At 40.6% G+C, this 18,419-nt stretch overlaps 1 protein-coding gene and 4 non-coding genes across 5 annotated transcripts in view; all 5 read left to right on the top strand.

Annotated features, from left to right (window-relative positions):
• celf2 (cugbp, Elav-like family member 2) overlaps window positions 1-18,419 on the top strand; it is a 480,486-nt gene that overhangs the window by 70,616 nt on the left and 391,451 nt on the right. The gene's annotated exons all lie outside the window — the stretch shown is intronic.
• Window positions 7,991-8,064, top strand: trnai-uau. Its single transcript has one exon. It is a non-coding gene; the product is annotated as a tRNA-Ile (tRNA).
• On the top strand, window positions 8,721-8,794 carry trnay-aua. Its single transcript has one exon. It is a non-coding gene; the product is annotated as a tRNA-Tyr (tRNA).
• On the top strand, window positions 9,383-9,456 carry trnay-aua. Its single transcript has one exon. It is a non-coding gene; the product is annotated as a tRNA-Tyr (tRNA).
• On the top strand, window positions 9,618-9,691 carry trnai-uau. The gene has a single exon. It is a non-coding gene; the product is annotated as a tRNA-Ile (tRNA).

The raw sequence follows: 18,419 nt of genomic DNA, 5'->3' as shown, positions 1-18,419 counted from the left end.
TGCAGAAAAAGACCTTAACATGGAGACGGCCCAGGCTTCCAGATCCACGCTGCTATCCTCGGTGGTCTTCTAAAGCTCCCTCCGTTTCTCAGTGTGATTGTGCCTGGTTTGGTTGCAGGCTCATTACGGCCTACATCTGATTTCACATGGGCTATAGAGACACCGAGCGCCTGTGGCTCTGTCCCTCCCACTCACAGTCTGCTACCTCTCACAATCCCGTGTGTAGGTTTCCTGAGAAGCGCCCGTAGTGATGGCGGTTTGCGGCGGAGACTTGTAGAGTGCACGCGTGCGAGTTTGATGCCAAGACCACACATCCGGAGAAACACAGCGGCTGTCAGAGAGCGGTGCGGTAATGGTGAGAGACAGGGTGAGACGAGAGACAATGATGATCTGTCACCGTTTGGAAATGGATCGGCGCTGCCCCCCCCTCGCCGTCCTCCTGGTCCAACCCCTCCGTCCCACGCTTGTTCCTGCTCCCTGGCCCTGAGCAGATAACCGCAGCGGGACGAGGCGCGTCCCGTAACGGCGGCGTTCGGCTCCGGCCGGTGGAGCGTGGGCGCGGCGGGGCTGATACCCCGGTGGGTTGTGGGTAGTTACACTGGCTCCGGCCCTCGGGGGTCGAAGCGAGTGAGGATGCTGTCTCTTCCTGTCCGGTCGGACGGCATTGGTCACACAGGATTTGTGAGCCCGGGCCCACACCAAGTTAAGGAGTGGCGGAGTTTGTAAGGTCTGCTTGGACATGCGTTAGCGCGGTGGGATGGCGATATGGACTTTGGAACAAAGCGGATTGAGACAAGTCTCTGCAACAGCTGCAGCTTTGCTGAGGCTTGATTTGATGTAGTTTCTTCAGGCTAAAACACAACTTCTATTTTTACATCAAGACATAAAGTCAAAGGACAAAAGAATCAAAGTTTGTCTGTAGAGAATAAAACTCTGAACGTAGAGGAACTTCTACCCGTTACAGCTGCTCTAGCAGTTTCTGTAGATTAATTTTAATCATGTAGGACAGATCTAAAGTTTACCTGCACAGAAATCAACATTCAAAAACACAACAGTTGTTTAAAGTCCTAAACAAAGATTTTTTGGATCTTTTTTATGAATAAGTTTTGAAAAATAAACTATTAAAATGACAGTTGAACATTACATTTTCAAATCCCCACATCTTTTAATAAAACAAATTATTTTGAATTTAACTTGTTTACAGAAGTCATGAAGCAACATAAGCCAAGCTGTTGCTGCCCTGAACTGTTTTGTCCTTTTGTGTTCTGAGCTTTACTGATTTAGAGATATTTCATACTGATGGTTCCAACTTGTACTCGGTTTTAGGATGTGTGTCAGCTGCAGCACTCGTCGTTTCGTACCCATAATGGGGATGTTTTGTACTATTCTTGGGTTTCGTAGCTTGTTTGAGACGTTTGGAGAAGGTATAAATGTTTTGGAGACGTTTCATTCCTGTTGTTTCAAGAACACCTGGTCTTCCCATTTAGAGGTTTCTCAGTTACTTTGCTTAGATTATTGATTGTACTAGTTGATAAAAATCAGCCGGACCAAACAGAGAGCAGAACAGGTCAATGAAGATGATAAAGAGCAAAATAAACGAAACACAATTAGTTTACATAATAAAGTTTACATTAGTTAAATGTTAAGTATACAGCATTATGAGTGACTGGAAGGTGTTCAGTAATAAACTGTGTGTGTGTGTGTGTGTGTGCGTGTGTGTGTGTGTGTGTGTGTGTGCGTGTGTGTGTGTGTGTGCGTGTGTGTGTGTGTGTGTGTGTGTGTGTGTGTGTGTGTGTGTGTGTGTGTGTGTGTGTGTGTGTGTGTGTGTGTGTGTGTGTGTGTGTGTGTGTGTGTGTGTGTGTGTGTGTGTGTGTGTGTGCGTGTGTGTGTGTGTGGGTGTGTGTGTGTGCGTGTGTGTGCGTGTGTGTGTGAGCACACAGCGGCCCTATAAATCGCGGCGCTATCAGAGGTCCAGTCTCAGAACCCCTGTGTTCTTTTATTGAATGTTATTGTAACTGGACGGCCCCTTGGTGGATATTTCCTGGTCAGAAATCAAGATCAGAGCTTAGAAAGCTGCAGGGGGCTGGGGGGTGAGGAGGAGGAGGAAACAATGACTGATGGACACTGGAGGAGAGACGAAGGAGAGGGATAAGAGCTGGAGTGGGTGGCCACTGGCAGCGCTTTAAAGGCCTGGCAGAGAGCGACTGGTGATACTGGGCTTAATGTGGAAGCCGGGGGTGTGAGGAGAGATGAGATGTGGATTTAGGATCATCTGACAGACAATAAAGGATCCAGACAATCTCTCCATCCTGGTCAGATGAAGGTGTTCTCCTTTTAAATACGTCTTTCTCTTAGATGTAGAGGAGGAGGAAGATCATGCAGAGGAGCGAAACTCGAAATTGAAAAAGATCCAAACCATCTTTGTTCTGATGTAACAAAGATTTAAAACTCTTTCAGGGTCAAGTTTTTATTAAACTTTAACTTCTGATAACATGTCAGAGTTATGAAAGCTGGGTTGATATATTTAAAGTAATAGAAACCATAGAAAAGACAAACGAAGGTTGTCGTTGTAATCCAGAGGAGATTTCTTCTTTCTAACAAAGATTTATTGTCAGTTTCTCTAGAAAATAAACTCACACACTTTTAGCTTCACTTTTTTTTACTATTGCAACTTTTTAAAAGTCATTTTCAGAAAACATCGTCTTCCTGTGAATGTTTGGTTATAAGAATTATTTTTAAATAATTATTTCTTGTCCATTTTTTCACCTTTCTACTTCATTTCTTCCACTAATAAAACTGTTTTTTTTAGTTAATTTTTCTAAAATCTTTTTCCTTCTCACCAGTGATGTGTATCTCTCTGGAAAATAACTTTCCTTACATTTAACTGAAGTCAAATTTTAAAGCCTGTTTCTTTTCAGTACAGTTATTCTTCTTCACTTCCTCTGGAGAAACATTTAATTATTTTCCACAAACTGAGTAAAAATAAAATACATTTTTTTAATTCACTTCTCTTCCTGAAGTCAGTTTCAGTAATATCTATTAAGTTTAACCTTTTCCATTGGAGTAATTTATCCTCCTTATTTTCGGACCAAAACAGTTTATTTGTAACTAATAAGTCCAGATATGATCCAGAACAGAAGCATCAACAGGTCCAGATTATTTACCAGAAACTTCTTATTTACTCAGAACAAACTGTTCAGACCGATAAAGGTTGTGATTAAAGTTTGTGGAATAAACTCTTACATTATTTGTGGCATTAAAACCAGGAGAAGCAGCTTGATGGTGACCAGCAGCTTGATGGTGACCAGCAGCTTGATGGTGACCAGCAGCTTGATGGTGACCAGCAGCTTGATGGTGACCAGCAGCTTGATGGTGACCAGCAGCTTGATGGTGACCAGCAGCTTGATGGTGACCAGCAGCTTGATGGTGACCAGCAGCTTGATGGTGACCAGCAGCTTGATGGTGACCAACAGCGTTCTGTCCCAGTCCATCCTGGCCCGTTTACGTTCAGTTGGTCTAGAAAAGGCCAGAACCCAGCGGATCATCAGCATTAAGACGTTTCTAGGCTTTAGAGATCAATGAGGAAGGTTGGTGGTGTGAGCATTGTTATTATGGAAACTCTGCGGTGTGACGGTGTCACTTCCTGTCCTACTTTGTTGCATCAGTCAGAAACACGAGCCTGCAGAGCCTCAGCCTCCTATTGAAACGATTCAAACCTTTAAAGTAATTTAATTCATCAGAAAGTGAGAAAATCCTGAAACATGATCACTTCTGCTGGTGCAGTTGATCCAGCCAGGAAACTGTCATTTGTGGACCTCTGGTTACCGTAATTTCCGGACTATAGAGCGCACCTGATTATAAGCCGCACCCCCTACATTTTTAAAGGAAACACATTTTTATACATACATAAGCCGCACCGGTGTATAAGCCGCATGTACCTACATTGAAACATGAGATATTTACAAAGAAAGACGGTACACAGAAAGTGTTTTTAAAGTTTTAATAATATGCTGTAGCTTTTCTTTCTGAACAGCAGCAATATAGCAAAACAACACTAACAGGGCTGGTTTAAATAACAAACGGTTAAAAGTCACGGAGAGCCGTCATCTTCTTCCTCCTGTTCACTGAAACCATGGAAGTCTTCTTCCTCACTGTCTGTTTCCTTCTTTATCGGCTCGATTGATTTTAACTTGAAAGCTGCATCATATGCATTTCTTCTTGTATTCTCCATGATGAGGGTCTGTTCAAGCTCATTTTATTCATGCACGAAGCACGATGTTACATTAGTCTTCCTCTACAGATATATTCCAGCTGTCTCACGCTTACCTTTTCTGCTCCAGCGCCCCCTACTGGTCGTTAGAAAAATTCATAAATAAGCCGCATCGTTGTATAAGCCGCAGGGTCGAAAGCGTGAGACAAAAGTCGTGGTTTATAATCCGGAAATTACGGTATATTTGTAACTCCAAACCGACAACACTGGCATGGCTTCGTTTTGACGGGCTCTTTATTAAACGCCGTGAAAACTACAGAAATAAAAGACAAAACTTTAGACATAAATACATTTACAGACAGACAGATGACATGTGCTCTGACAAAGGTTACCTCGTGGCCGCCTGCCACTTCGGAGGTCTTTAACCGATTAATTCGTCGTTGTTCACTCTAAACCAAATTATTAAGTAATTAAAACACAGTAAAAACACCATAACCAATAAATTCACAAAACATTACAAACATAACTATAAAATATCTTGACTGCTACCGGAGACACGAGGCTGCTGCGTGTAGCTCAGTTCCAGGCTTCTGCTTCTTCTATGTTTATTCAATTCTCGCAGCCTCACGCATGTACACAAATCTCGCGATAACTTCCAACAAAATAGTTCAAATCGAAATAAAATACAATCATTTAACACAAATCTTAAAACATGAACCAAACAACTTAAAATACGTTATTCTAATTTTTAGAAATAAACATAACATTTTTCAAGAAATAAATTATTTTAGTGACACTTACAATATTCTTTATACTTTTATTATTTTCAGAATAATAAAGTGCTCAGGTTGCTTTGATCTTAGCATCTGTATTTTCTCAGGACTGAACTTTATAGTTTTAATATTACAATTAACACTAAAACCAACATATCTGCTGCTCAGTTCCTCTGCAGGTTTAACATCACTCACAACTAAACCTGTCACATTAATCAGTTCATCAATTAATCACTTGCTTATTTCCACCCTGATATCAATGTTTTTTGAAGGGTACTAATTACTTTATGACCTTCCTGTCAGATTGAAATCCACTAATGGGTATTAAATAAGTTGAAGGGGCTCATATCATCTGTTTGCATCGTTAACAACTGAAACATTTTTAAAAACTGAACAAAAATGAAATTAAATTAACCAGTTTTCAGTCGACTGAGTCTTGATACTTCCTCAGACTTGCTAAAAACTTTTTTGTTTGATTAAAATCTGGTTTAGTATTTTAATGTAACTCCATGATCAGTGTGTGAAGCAGAAGTCCACCAGCTTTGAGTTCAACCCTCCTCTCTGGCTGCAGACCTCGAGTCTCGGCGGCGGCGGCGTTTCCTGGTGGGCGTGATGCGTCGGACTTCCCCCGGCCGCGCTCTCTCTGGCTCTAATTGCTACGGGGATCTCGGGGTGGCAGAGACAGAATGGACTGCAGAGATTGTGGTTCCACTGCTGCTTCCCAAACGGGCTTTTCTCCCCATGGGCCTGCTGGTCCACAACTCCCAAATCCCCCCATTTGCCACCCTCTCGCCCCTCACCTCGCCTGGGTAATGCAGCTGTTCTCTGCTCAGATAGCCGCTAATTTCCCAGAACCGACTTGTTCCAGAACCGGTTGAGAAAAACTCCAACACCTACATTTGTTCCTTCATGTCCACAACTTCAGATTTAGAGAATTTCAACTTGTTTCTCCAAAAACTTCCTGAATCTTTACCTGCTTACTTTAACCTCCTCTTTCCTTACTTTCCTTCAGGATTTCGTTTAAATTATTAAACATTTAAATGACAATAATAAATCAAAACCTTAATGTAATTAAGTTAAAGTAATCAAATGGGCTCTGAGATCTGATTGGCTAACCTGCCCAGCAGCTCTGCAGCCGGCCAATCACCTTCTGTGTAGCAATGTTGGCTCCGCCCACTGAGAGGGTAAATTCATAAATTGGACAGTTTATTTGCATTTTGTCTCTGGGATAATTGTAAATAATTGGGATGAATTTTGTATCTTTATGCAAATGATTTTCGAGTTCATTTTTCTGAAAGGATTTTATGGAAAAGATGAAAGTTATACTCTTGTCAGACATTAATCCTTTTAGAAATGTTGGACCACAGACCTAAAGTTTGCATTAAGAAATAATTTACATTTTTCTTTCTGAGCATAAACAATGTCTTTCTTATTGTTTGGATTTTGTTTCCTTGAAACTTCTTTTTAAATTTCTTCTCCTATTTAAAAAATATATATTTCAAATGAGCCACAAAAAGAATAATTTTGTATGTATTTGACAGATGTGACGATTATTTTCCACAGCAGAAGTAAAATCTGCTTTGTGATTTTTAGAGATGCTCTGATGGTAAAAAGGTGATTATACCCATGATCCTCTGCAGCCGCCGCTCCTTATGATCGTCTGCTCTGCACAGCCAGAAGTCGGTGTCTGATTTGGAGCTGGCCTGATCTGGGGCAAACCAGCTTTTAAAAACATAATCTGCAGATCAGATATTGTTGTGCTTGGTCTGCGATCAGGCGGAGATTATGGATGTGATCTGGATCTGATCGCTGGATGGAAGCAGATGTTTGGACTTGTGCTCCAAAATTAAAAATGATGTGGATTCAAAACCCGTTTCAGAGGATAATGCCTCATGTAAACACAGTTCGGTGAATGTAACATGAGTTGCTCAGTTTCTGGAGGTCGACCGCTGGTGGATTACACTTTGATTTTGGCCTGCTGTGAATCCTGACGTTTTCTGCTGACATCAGCAAACCGGCCGTGTCTTGGTTTATTTTATTTGTTTGCTTTTGGTTCTGGTCGTGTTCTGATTTTACCAAAGAAGATCTGACTTCTGAGAAAAATCTAAATGTTTGATTAGGATTTTGTGTTTTGTCTTCAGAATATATGCTGTTACAGTGGTTTTGTTTTCTCACATTTAATGCACTTTATTCAACATTTCCGTCGTCTCATGTTGGTTTTCTGTGTAGAGATGCAAGTGAACGCATGCTGAACAATCCCATAAACCATGAAACACTAAAAAATAAAATGGTTCGAGAATAAAATCAACACTTAAAAATAAAAATGGCTGTAAAATAAAATCAATACTTTATGTAAATTCTCTAAAATCCATGGAAACTCAACATTATGAGTTACCATGTATTTAAGAAAACCCTGTCCAGCTGGGTTAGCTCAGCTGGACGAGGTGTGGTGCTGATAACGCTGAGGTAGGTGGTTCAATTCCCTTACTGGTCAATGGAAATCTAAAGTCTTTCAGACAAACAATACTTCAAAATAAAAGGGTAATAAAACAAAATCAATACTTCAAAATAAAAAGGTTATAAAACAAAATCAACAGTTCAAAACAAAAATGCCTTAAAAATAAAATCAATACATCAAAATAAAATATTGTTAAAAAACTACAACTTTAAGCATTTTGATTTTGATCAATATAACAGCATTTCTTCTAAATCTTCATTGTAGTAAGATCATGTAAGTCTGTCTTATATTGACGAAGACTTAAAATAATTTATGGCTGGTTAGCTCAGTTGGTTGGAGCGTGGTGCTCATAAAGCGAAGGTCATGGGTTCAATCCCCACATTGGCCAATTAAAACATGAAGTCTTTCAGTAAATCAACTCTTCAAAGTAGAAGGAGGCTTTAAATTAAACCAAAATTCATGTTCATTTTGAAAAACTTTAAAATTTCACTGCTTTTGTCAAGGTCATGTAAGTTTTTCTTACATTGATAAAAATGCAGCATAATGTGTGGCTGGTTAGCTCAGCTGGTCAGAGTAGGGTACTTATAATGCCAAGGTCATGGGTTCAAGCCCCACACTGGCCAACAGAAATAGAAAGTATTCAGGAAATCAACATTTTAAAATATTAGGAGGCTGTATATTAAACCATTATACACATTAATTTTGAAAAACAATAGAAGATGAACTCTTTACTCGAATCTTCATTGTGGTAAGATCATGTAAATTCTCTTAAATCCATGGAAACTCAACATTATGAGTTACATTGTATTTGACAAAACTCTGTCCAGCTGGGTTAGCTCAGCTGGACGAGGTGTGGTGCTAATAACGCTGATGTCGGTGGTTCAATTCCCTTACTGGTCAATGGAAATCTAAAGTCTTTCAGACAAACAATAATTCAAAATAAAAAGGTTGTAAAACAAAATCAATACTTCAAAATAAAAAGGTTGTAAAACAAAATCAATACTTCAAAATAAAAAGGATGTAAAACAAAATCAACAGTTCAAAACAAAATGCCTTAAAAATAAAATCAATACTTCAAAATAAAAAGGTTGTAAAACAAAATCAACAGTTCAAAACAAAATGCCTTAAAAACAAAATCAATACATCAAAATAAAATATTGTTAAAAAATACAACTTTAAGCATTTTGATTTTGATAAATATAACAGCATTTCTTCAAATCTTCATTGTAGTAAGATCATGTAAGTCTGTCTTATATTGACGAAGACTTAAAAAATCTATGGCTGGTTAGCTCAGTTGGTTGGAGCGTGGTGCTCATAAAGCGAAGGTCATGGGTTCAATCCCCACACTGGCCAACAGAAATAGAAAGTATTCAGGAAATCAACATTTTAAAATATTAGGAGGCTGTATATTAAACCATTATACACATTAATTTTGAAAAACAATAGAATGTGAGCTCTTTACTCGAATCTTCATTGTGGTAAGATCATGTAAATTCTCTAAAATCCATGGAAACTCAACATTATGAGTTACATTGTATTTAAGAAAACTCTGTCCAGCTGGGTTAGCTCAGCTGGACGAGGTGTGGTGCTAATAACGCTGAGGTCGGTGGTTCAATTCCCTTACTGGTCAATGGAAATCTAAAGTCTTTCAGACAAACAATACTTCAAAATAAAAAGGTTGTAAAACAAAATCAATATTTCAAAATAAAAAGGTTGTAAAACAAAATCAATACTTCAAAATAAAAAGGTTATAAAACAAATCAACAGTTCAAAACAAAATGCCTTAAAAATAAAATCAATACATCAAAATAAAATATTTTAAAAAAACTACAACTTTAAGCATTTTGATTTTGATCAATATAACAGCATTTCTTCTAAATCTTCATTGTAGTAAGATCATGTAAGTCTGTCTTATATTGACGAAGACTTAAAATAATTTATGGCTGGTTAGCTCAGTTGGTTGGAGCGTGGTGCTCATAAAGCGAAGGTCATGGGTTCAATCCCCACACTGGCCAATTAAAACATGAAGTCTTTCAGTAAATCAACTCTTCAAAGTAGAAGGAGGCTTTAAATTAAACCAAAATTCATGTTCATCTTGAAAAACTTTAAAATTTCACTGCTTTTGTCAAGATCATGTAAGTTTTTCTTACATTGACAAAGACACAAACTTATGTGTGGCTGATTAGCTCAGCTGGTCAGAGTAGGGTACTTATAATGCCAAGGTTATGGGTTCAATCCCCACACTGGCCAAATGAAATAGAAAGTATTCAGGAAATCAACATTTTAAAATATTAGGAGGCTGTCTATTAAACCATTATGCACATTAATTTTGAAAAACAATAGAATGTGAACTCTTTACTCAAATCTTCATTGTGGTAAGATCATGTATACATCTAAAAACATCACAATGTAGAAATTTCAACTAGATCTTCTATTAACTGTTTCTTTACAGTTAATAGAAGATCTAGTTAAAATTTCTACATTGTGATGTTTTTATTCTCTACTTTAGAAGAAACCTAAGAAAAATCTGTAAAATAGTTTGATCTATAAATATTTTCTTTCACTTTTAAAATCAAGAGAAAAACAAAAATTTCCAACATTTTTTTTTTGGCCTTTCAGGGCTTCCGTAGAATTTGAACAGCTGAAATGCTGTTAAATGAAGTAACGTGACCCTGGGTGCCAAGGTCACGTTTCCCCAGAGCCTGTAGAAAGATACGGGCAGATTGTTTTAAAACAATCTCTCCACCTGAGCGTGCCGCAGCGCAGACAGAACACCAAATCTGATCTGCCGCCGCTTCAGGCCGCGCCCCGTTTCCACGACCTTTACCTGACCTTGGGGCGCTGCTCGATTCCTCCGCTGAGGTTTTACTGGTTCTGTGTGTGGGCCGCAGCTCAACAGGAGACTGTCTGCAGGCAACGCAACGCAACTCAGCAACGCAACACAGCAATGCTAATCCACACGAATAAAGAGGCGAAAATCAGCAGAACTGGTAGATGCTAAATGGGATTAGGCTGATTCTATGTGTGTGTGTGTGACTAAAAACACAATCATCATCATCATCATCGCTGCCTTCATCAAGCAGCCTCAGCGGCTGGTAATAATGTGCACCTTCTGTCTAATTTGGCCATTATTCAGGCCTGTCAGGCCACAATTATTTAGAGCTTATCTCTGTTGCACATGAGATGATGCGTTTGTCACGCTCACACACACACACACACACACACACACACACACACACACACACACACACGCTCACACACACATATATGTATAGACACAGAGCAGGCCTTTCTAGATGCCAGTGATGAGGACCTGCTGCCCCCAGCATCATTACAGCATTGATTACCTGGCTGCTGATCGCCGCCCAGATTCAGCCCTCATGCTGCTGCTCAGTGTTTATGCGGAGATGGAGATTGCATTGTTGCCCCCCACCCTGGAGTTTGTTTATTCTGTGGGCTGATTTGTGTTCAGTAATGTCATCTATCCCCCTCTGGACTTGGAGCCCGAGCAGCAGCAGTGGGGGGGAACCGAGAGAGAGAGGGAGCGGGCGAGCGAGCGAATCGCTGCACTCAGATTGGCTGAGAAAAGGATGCGTGATATTGGGTTTCTATGATCTGTTGTGAGCCGTAATTTGATGCCACGCAAAGTGTTGAGCGGAACAAATATAGAGGCGTTGTTAAATGATATCATAAATTAGTGATCAGGAGCTGCAGAGATGTATGTATTTACTGACTGATTGGGTTACATTCCCATAACAAGACCAATGTTCCACAGCTCGGCTTTTTTTAAATCCCATTTCAGCTGCTTCTATTTTCAGAACAAACCAGCCATGTAATGTGCAATAAAAGTTGGAGTAATGATGTTTTTAGGCAATAAAGCCAATGGATGTGGCCGTCATTAAGGCATCTTAACAATTGCAAAACAATTCTTATCGACTGGGAAATGCAACATTTTCCGAGGATGAGGAAATGAGGCGGCGAACAAAACTAACCATCAGATAGCGCGCCTCCTTAATTCTCTCATCCCCTGTTAAATAATATCATTATCATTGCCTAATGACGATGCTGCAGCAGCGCTTATGGAATAAGCCGATTAGGACAGAGACAAACAGCGCTGGGCCAGGAAGCACTGCAAGGCCATTTACCACTTCACACAGGACAAATGAGTGTGTCCCCTCCATCTTCCCTTTTTCCATCTCCTCCCCCCCTACATCCACACTCCACTTCCATCCATTTCATTTTCCCCCGTCGCTCCAGCAGGCCATCATCAAGTATTTGATTTCCTCTCCTCCTTCCCTCTCTCCTTCCCTCCCCGCCGCCTCGCCGCCCCTTCCTCTTTGTGCGGAGGTAATCGTAGATGCAAAGGCAAGGGGCCCGCCGGTCCTTATCAGCCCATAACATCTGTCGGCGTGTCAGGTGATGAGATGGAGCGCTCGCGGCCTGCCGGCGGCCCGGACGGCTCCTTTAATGCAGAGAGGGGAGTGTGCAAACAAACAGCAGCTGATAGGGTCTATGCTTGTCACAATCGCTCAGGACCGTGATCTATCTTCCCCCTGCCTCCTCGCTCGCCCGCTCCCCGTCTTCCTCTGCTCCTTCACTCCCCGGCTCGTCTTCACTCCTTCACTTTCTCCTTCTGTAATCCGTCCAATCGGAGCCGATCGGGTCAGAGTGGTTTTTCTGCGCTGCTTATCAGGCGCCATGTGTGCTCAAAGAAAATGTTTCTGTCTTATCAACAAGCTCATTTCCACAATCATCATCATCATCATTATATCCATCATCATCGGGCTAATTTTTTACAGTGTTGGCATTGTGGCCAGGAAAACCATCAGAGAAATGATAACCATTATTTCACAGGAAAAGTATTCACCCCCCTGGGTCATTCAGGGCACAAACTTTATCTCACGAGTCAAAATTTTGGTCTAAATTGAGCTAAAATCATTATTTTTGTCCAAAACTTAAAGGAAAGAGACGTAGTTTTATGTGTTTCTGTTCTCATTGGAACAAATTTATTTTCAGTAATAACAGGATTCCATTACTTTCTTTCAAAACACTTTTATTTAGCAAAGTTGAATGAAAAATAAGGAATAAGAGCTGATTTGGAGGCAGCTTTTCAGTGAAGAACGTGATTCTACACATTATAAAAGCTTCGTTTTGAAATGACAGATACTTTGTGTTGTATTTTACATGGTAATAATATCAAATATAAACTTTCCTCTGCATCAACTTCTGTTAATTTCTATCAGGAAGCGTTTGCTGCTTTCTTCACTGTCTCAGAACCTCAAACCAGTTTAAATATTAATAATCCAAAACGATACAAATAAACACAAAACTCAGAATTCAAACGAAGGATGGAAATAATCCAGATCAATAATCACCCATCAGAGAAGTTTCTCCCTCTGAACTTTGCAGAATCGTTATTATTCAGCCGCACTGAAGGGTTTCCCAGCATGAACAGCCTTTTAAAGGCCCGGACTTTGACTAGGCCACATCAAAGTTTCCCTGCTGTGTTTCTTCAGAGATGTGAGAAAACATCTGTGTTTATCGTATTGTTTATCATTTAGCATGACAATTTTGGTCAGAAGAATTTTGATTGTTGTTACTCTACATTTACTGAAACCCGGCGACTCGACCCGAATGAACGGAAGAAAAGGGATGGATGGGGGATGAATGAATGAATGAATGGATGAATGGATGGATGGATGGATGAATGAATGAATGGATGAATGGATGGATGGGGGATGAATGAATGGATGGATGGATGGATGGATGGATGGATGAATGTAGCAAAAACCCTGGATTTTGGTTAATGATTAAAAAAATCTGACTAAAATGTTATTTTTATGATTTTCCATGATAGAATTGATAGATGTCAGTAAATTAGGAACTTTGATCACATGAAGTCTTTAAATGCTACTTAGTGATAAAATCACACATTTTAAAGAAAGTTGCTTCCTGAAGAGGATTTTTTCAGTCAGGAATGTTGTTCATCAGCGCTGCTCCATCCTGTTGGCTGAAACGGAAGAGATTTTTATTATTTCTATTTACGCTCTCCCCTAATTTGATCTGTAATTGAATTTAAATGGGATTCATCTGAAATAAGGTGGACTGAATTTTAGGGATGAAATGATTAATCGTGATTAATCAGTTATTGAAATAATCGTCAACTAATTTAGCAATCAATTAATCGTTAGCTGGCGTATGCACACTCAAACTAATCACATAGCCAGAGCACTGATGCAACCAAAACTGGACTGAAAATCAAAAATCAGCTTCATCTGAAATGTGTTTGAGCAAAAACTCTTCAGGTGGGATTTCAGTTCCACCTGGTTTAAATTCACTAGAGTTATACGATGTTGTGGTATTTTAGGCAATAAAATGTTTATTTCCTTATTTATTTGTATCTTTTAATGTATTTCTGATATTGTATAAAAGAAAGACTTAAGTGGTTGAATTAAAATCTGTAGAATGTTCCATTTTTAATCTCAGATTAATAAATTGATCATCAGAATTGTTGACAGATTAATCGGTTATTCGAATCATCACTAGTTGCAGCCCTACTAAGCCTCATGAAACGCTGATATATTTCAGCTGCTTATGGATAAATGTTGAGGAAAACCAGTGAAGTTGAGTCGTTTTCAGCAACAGCAGCCGTTCCACCAGTAGAACCAGTGGAGGTTTCTGCCCACAAACTGGGATGTTGCAGTAAAGTGCGTATTGCAGGCGCGGGCGTTGTAGGCGTTTACGCTCCGACTGCAGGAGGAATTTATCTCTGAGCGCTTTGTGAGGCCTGCAGCTGAACTGTAGCTACACAACTATCCTGTCATTGTCAGACGCTGGTGGCAGCAGATCAATAGTTGGTAATTCTTTGGCTGCAGGTCTGCGACTCCTCGCCCTTCTCCCTGCGTCTGCCCCCCCGAGCTAGAATGTCCTCTAATGGAGCAGGCCAGATCTAATCACTGCAGTAATTGAAGTTTACTTTGAAGCTTTCAATCTGGGAGAATATTTAAAGACAAAGCCACCATGAAACACTATCTACTGTCCCAGGCCTGATCTGATCTGGATCTGGTGCCCTCTTCAATAATTGATGAGCGTCTCAAACATACTTTTATCCCTGCGCTCGTCACATTTCTGCATTTGACTTAACTCAATTTAAGATCCGGCCGACCGCCACATGCTTTTAGAGTCGACATCAATGGAGATGAACGGCTAGTCTCATTTAAGGAGGAGAGGAGGAGAGTCTACATCAGGAGCGACCAGCACAGAAATACAAACTGAGTAATGAGCCGATGAAAAACACAGACAGATCCATCTCTCTGCATTTAATTCAGTGTTTCTGAGCGTCACAAACTACTGGCCTACCAAGGTTAAAGTAAAAATTCAGGTTAGGCCGATAGAAATGTGTTTTATTCACCAAATTATTCACTTCATGTCTGAAAATATATCAGATTTTTCCTGGAGCAAATCTAAAATAATCAAAAGAAAATGTAGCATGGGAGGCTAAAGTATTAGCTCTATGCTAGCTGGCGCGCTATTGGCTGATGTTTGCAAAGCAGCCAATCTGGAAGCACCGTTCAGTTTCTTTTGAGTTTGGACCTGATTTATGGGCGTCCAACGGCCCCCGAACCTCACTTTGGACCTCTGCTGAAAGCTAACAAAATAAAATAATACAATAAATATTCAGCATGAAAAAACCTTCATGCAGACATTACAGCTCTATGAAAGTCCCCAAATGGCATTTAATTTGGGTTTGGGCTTTGACTAGGCCAGCACAGACTCCTTGATTTCCGTTTTAAGCCTTTCTCTTGTAGATCTTGAGGTCTGACTTTGTGAGATCATTTTGCTTCCTTCATGTTGTCAGATGGGTTCTGATGCTGGGATATAATCTGTCAGGCTTGGATGTGGCTGGTGAAACTAAAAACCAGTTCTGTCTGATTGCTGAACCTCTGCTAACGCCCACCTGCTAACGGTGCTCATGCTGCGGTGAGCTCAGCGTAAGCAGCCTGAGGCTTTGTTTGTTTCAGCTGTTTGAGTCTCAGTGGACAGAAAAGACTTCTCCAGAAAACCATGAGTAATGCACGCTACCCTTATTGACACAAGCTGGGAACTCTTTGTTCAGTTGCAATGTATTTATACATAATGTGTGTTTGGTTGGCAGGCCAGGCCTGAAGTCAGGATGCACAGATGGGAGCTGCTGTTGGCAGGTAAATATGCTCAGCCTGGCTTCACATAATTTCCCACAAGATAGTCCGGTGGACTCGGTTTGGTTCAGTTTGTTTCGTCTGCAGCTGCTGTGGTTCTGTTTCTAAAACCAACCAAACCTTTCAGCAACCTGTTCCCCTCCCGGCCTGTGGGGGCGCTACACCAAGAACCACTGAAGGAAACGACACAAAAACCTCTGAAGAAGAGGAGCTGGAGGATTTCTCTTTAGTCTTTGGCTAAGAGCCATTTCCCCTCCACGTTAGCTTTAGTTGCATTTACCCAGAATGCCCTGCTCTGTAGTCCACTTCCTGCTTTCAGAGCGGCCTCCAGTCCGCTTGGTGTTCACATCCAAACCAAACCAGAGTTCACTTCAACCGCACACAGACCAAGGTTCAGAGGTCAGAGGTCGATTATGGCTCACTGCTCCGGCCATTATTCATTCTGGACACTATTAGTACATTTTATAAATATATATATATATATATATATATATATATATATATATATATATATATATAGTACATTTCTGTTGTCATAAAGATCTTAAATTTAATTCATAATACTCTTAAAAGGTCTTAAATCTCAGTTGGTGAAACCTGCAGAAACCATGTAAAATCCAAAAGGTTAAAGGTCATCTGAACACAGTGTTACCTTATTAATGACACCCTGATTTATCTGTCAATCAAGATGAATACATTTGCTCAGATTAGAGTTGGGATTATGCGTCTGAATTTCTTTGCTTCATGTTTTATAGTTTTGGATAAATATTTCTCCAAATTGTAAAACATCAATTCATCAAACATAAATTGATGTTTGATCCCAAAACTTTCAGTCTTGTGTTAATTTTATGTTTCCCCTTTAATCTCAGGTCTTGAATATTTTGTAGTTTATGTAGTTTTTTAACAAAACTTTTCTATCAGCCAAACGTTTGAGTTGCATGCAGACATCTTCAAACCGCTAGCTAGCTGCTAATATAGCCTTGCTAGCTGCTAATATAGCCTTGCTAGCTGGCTAGCTTCTTGTGTGTATTATAGATTCCTGTTGACATGTAGACATGTTAGGCTATAGAAGGTTTTATTAATTCTTAAATTTGAGTTGGTGAAACCTGTAATAATCCAAAAGGTTAAAGGTCATATCACCACAGTGTTACGTTAGTAATGAGACCCTGATTGATGAATAAAAATGCTCAGATCAGAGTTTGGATTTTCTAAATTTGTTCATGCTTTAGTTTTGTCACACTAACAGTATTTGTATAAATATTCCTCCTAATTGTTGAAATCATGGTATTGTTGGGTCAATTTGCTGTTCCCATTTAATGGTGGCGCGGCGCGGCGCGGCGCGGCGGTGGCGGCCGGCTCTGACTGATGGGCCTGAGCGCGGCGGGGCAGCGGCAGATGAAGAGAGGTCTGATAGCGGCCGCTAGATACTCCCTGATTCACTGTGTGTCAGATACTGATAACAGTCAGACTGGGAGAGAAAAAGCCAGCGGCGAGTCTGTGGGGGAACCTGGGAGGAGAAATAAATGGCTTCTGGGGAGAAACGGATGCGCTGGGTGTCACATCCGTCCTGACCAGTGGCGTGTTTCATCAGGATGACGAATCGAGGCGGGAGTCCTGCTGCTCCTCACTCCTGCTTCACCTGTTCTCCTCATTTCTGTATCTGCTTGTCTTGAGGTTTTATTATTGATATTTGTGGGCGATGAAATAGAGCCCAGCGGTTTTTATGTGGTGGCCTCCTCACAGCGCTGTCACTGTAATGTATGTGTTCAGATAGCACTATGCGGGGGAGGGGGGAGAGTGCACCTTCCTCTCCTGTCTCGGAGTATCAATAGCATCACTCTTCTCCTCTCTCGGCCCCCACCCGTCTCTCCTCAGCTGCAATCTATCCACTTTCCTATTTTTCCCTCCATCCTTATCTATCCATTTTATCTCCCTCCAGTTTTCGTTTCTTCCCCTCGCCGCCTGTCGCTCAGGGCGATGTCACCGGGTTTCCTGTCGCCGCGGAGGAGGCGGAGGAGAGCGGGAAGCGCTTCAGTCAGGAGGTCGCTGATGTCACAGGAATGCGCTGACGGTTCCGAGTCGTTTAGCTTTGGAGCGGGGCGGAGCCGCCGCCTCCTCTGTGATTCCCCACCTGAGCGGCAGCCGGCGGCGTGTCGCGCTCACCTGATGACCTGATAAAGGGGCGTGGCCTTGGCGTGGCTGGCACTCGTGATGCTCATGAGGAAGGAACGGTGACCGGATCAGATGCCGGGCCGAGTTTCAGAGGAAGTCGTGATGTGAGTTACTTTAGCATCATGCTACGATGGAAGATTTAACCGAAGTCATTCCTCCAAACACTCATCATGAAATATGATGATTATTTCACCGATAATTCACTGGATAAAAATTGTTACATCCTGCAGATTTTTTATTTAAGCACTAAAGATTTTTCTGCACAATATTTGAAATACGTAAAGAAACGAGTAATTAATTTCCTTCTTTAATAATAAAATGGAATAAAAGCATTAATTCAGTGAACATTTGATCATTTATGGGAAAGGATTATGTCTGAAACAATCGATCATTGAAATGATCAACTGGATTAGTGATCGATTAAAACGGCTAATTTAGATAAAACTACAAAAAATACATGAAAGTTGTTCAAAAGTCCATTTTTAATGAACTATAATTCATTGGAATACAGCTAACAATTATTTTAGCTGTCAGTTATTATATTGATTAGTTGGATAGAAAATTTCATTCTGCTGACTTTATATTCACTTTGGTGTATTTTATACAAC

The sequence above is a fragment of the Gambusia affinis genome, linkage group LG23 (assembly GCF_019740435.1).
Source record: "Gambusia affinis linkage group LG23, SWU_Gaff_1.0, whole genome shotgun sequence".
NCBI classification, from domain to species: domain Eukaryota; kingdom Metazoa; phylum Chordata; class Actinopteri; order Cyprinodontiformes; family Poeciliidae; genus Gambusia; species Gambusia affinis.
Note: the sequence above shows the minus strand (reverse complement) of the source record. Positions and strands in the feature narration are given on the sequence as shown.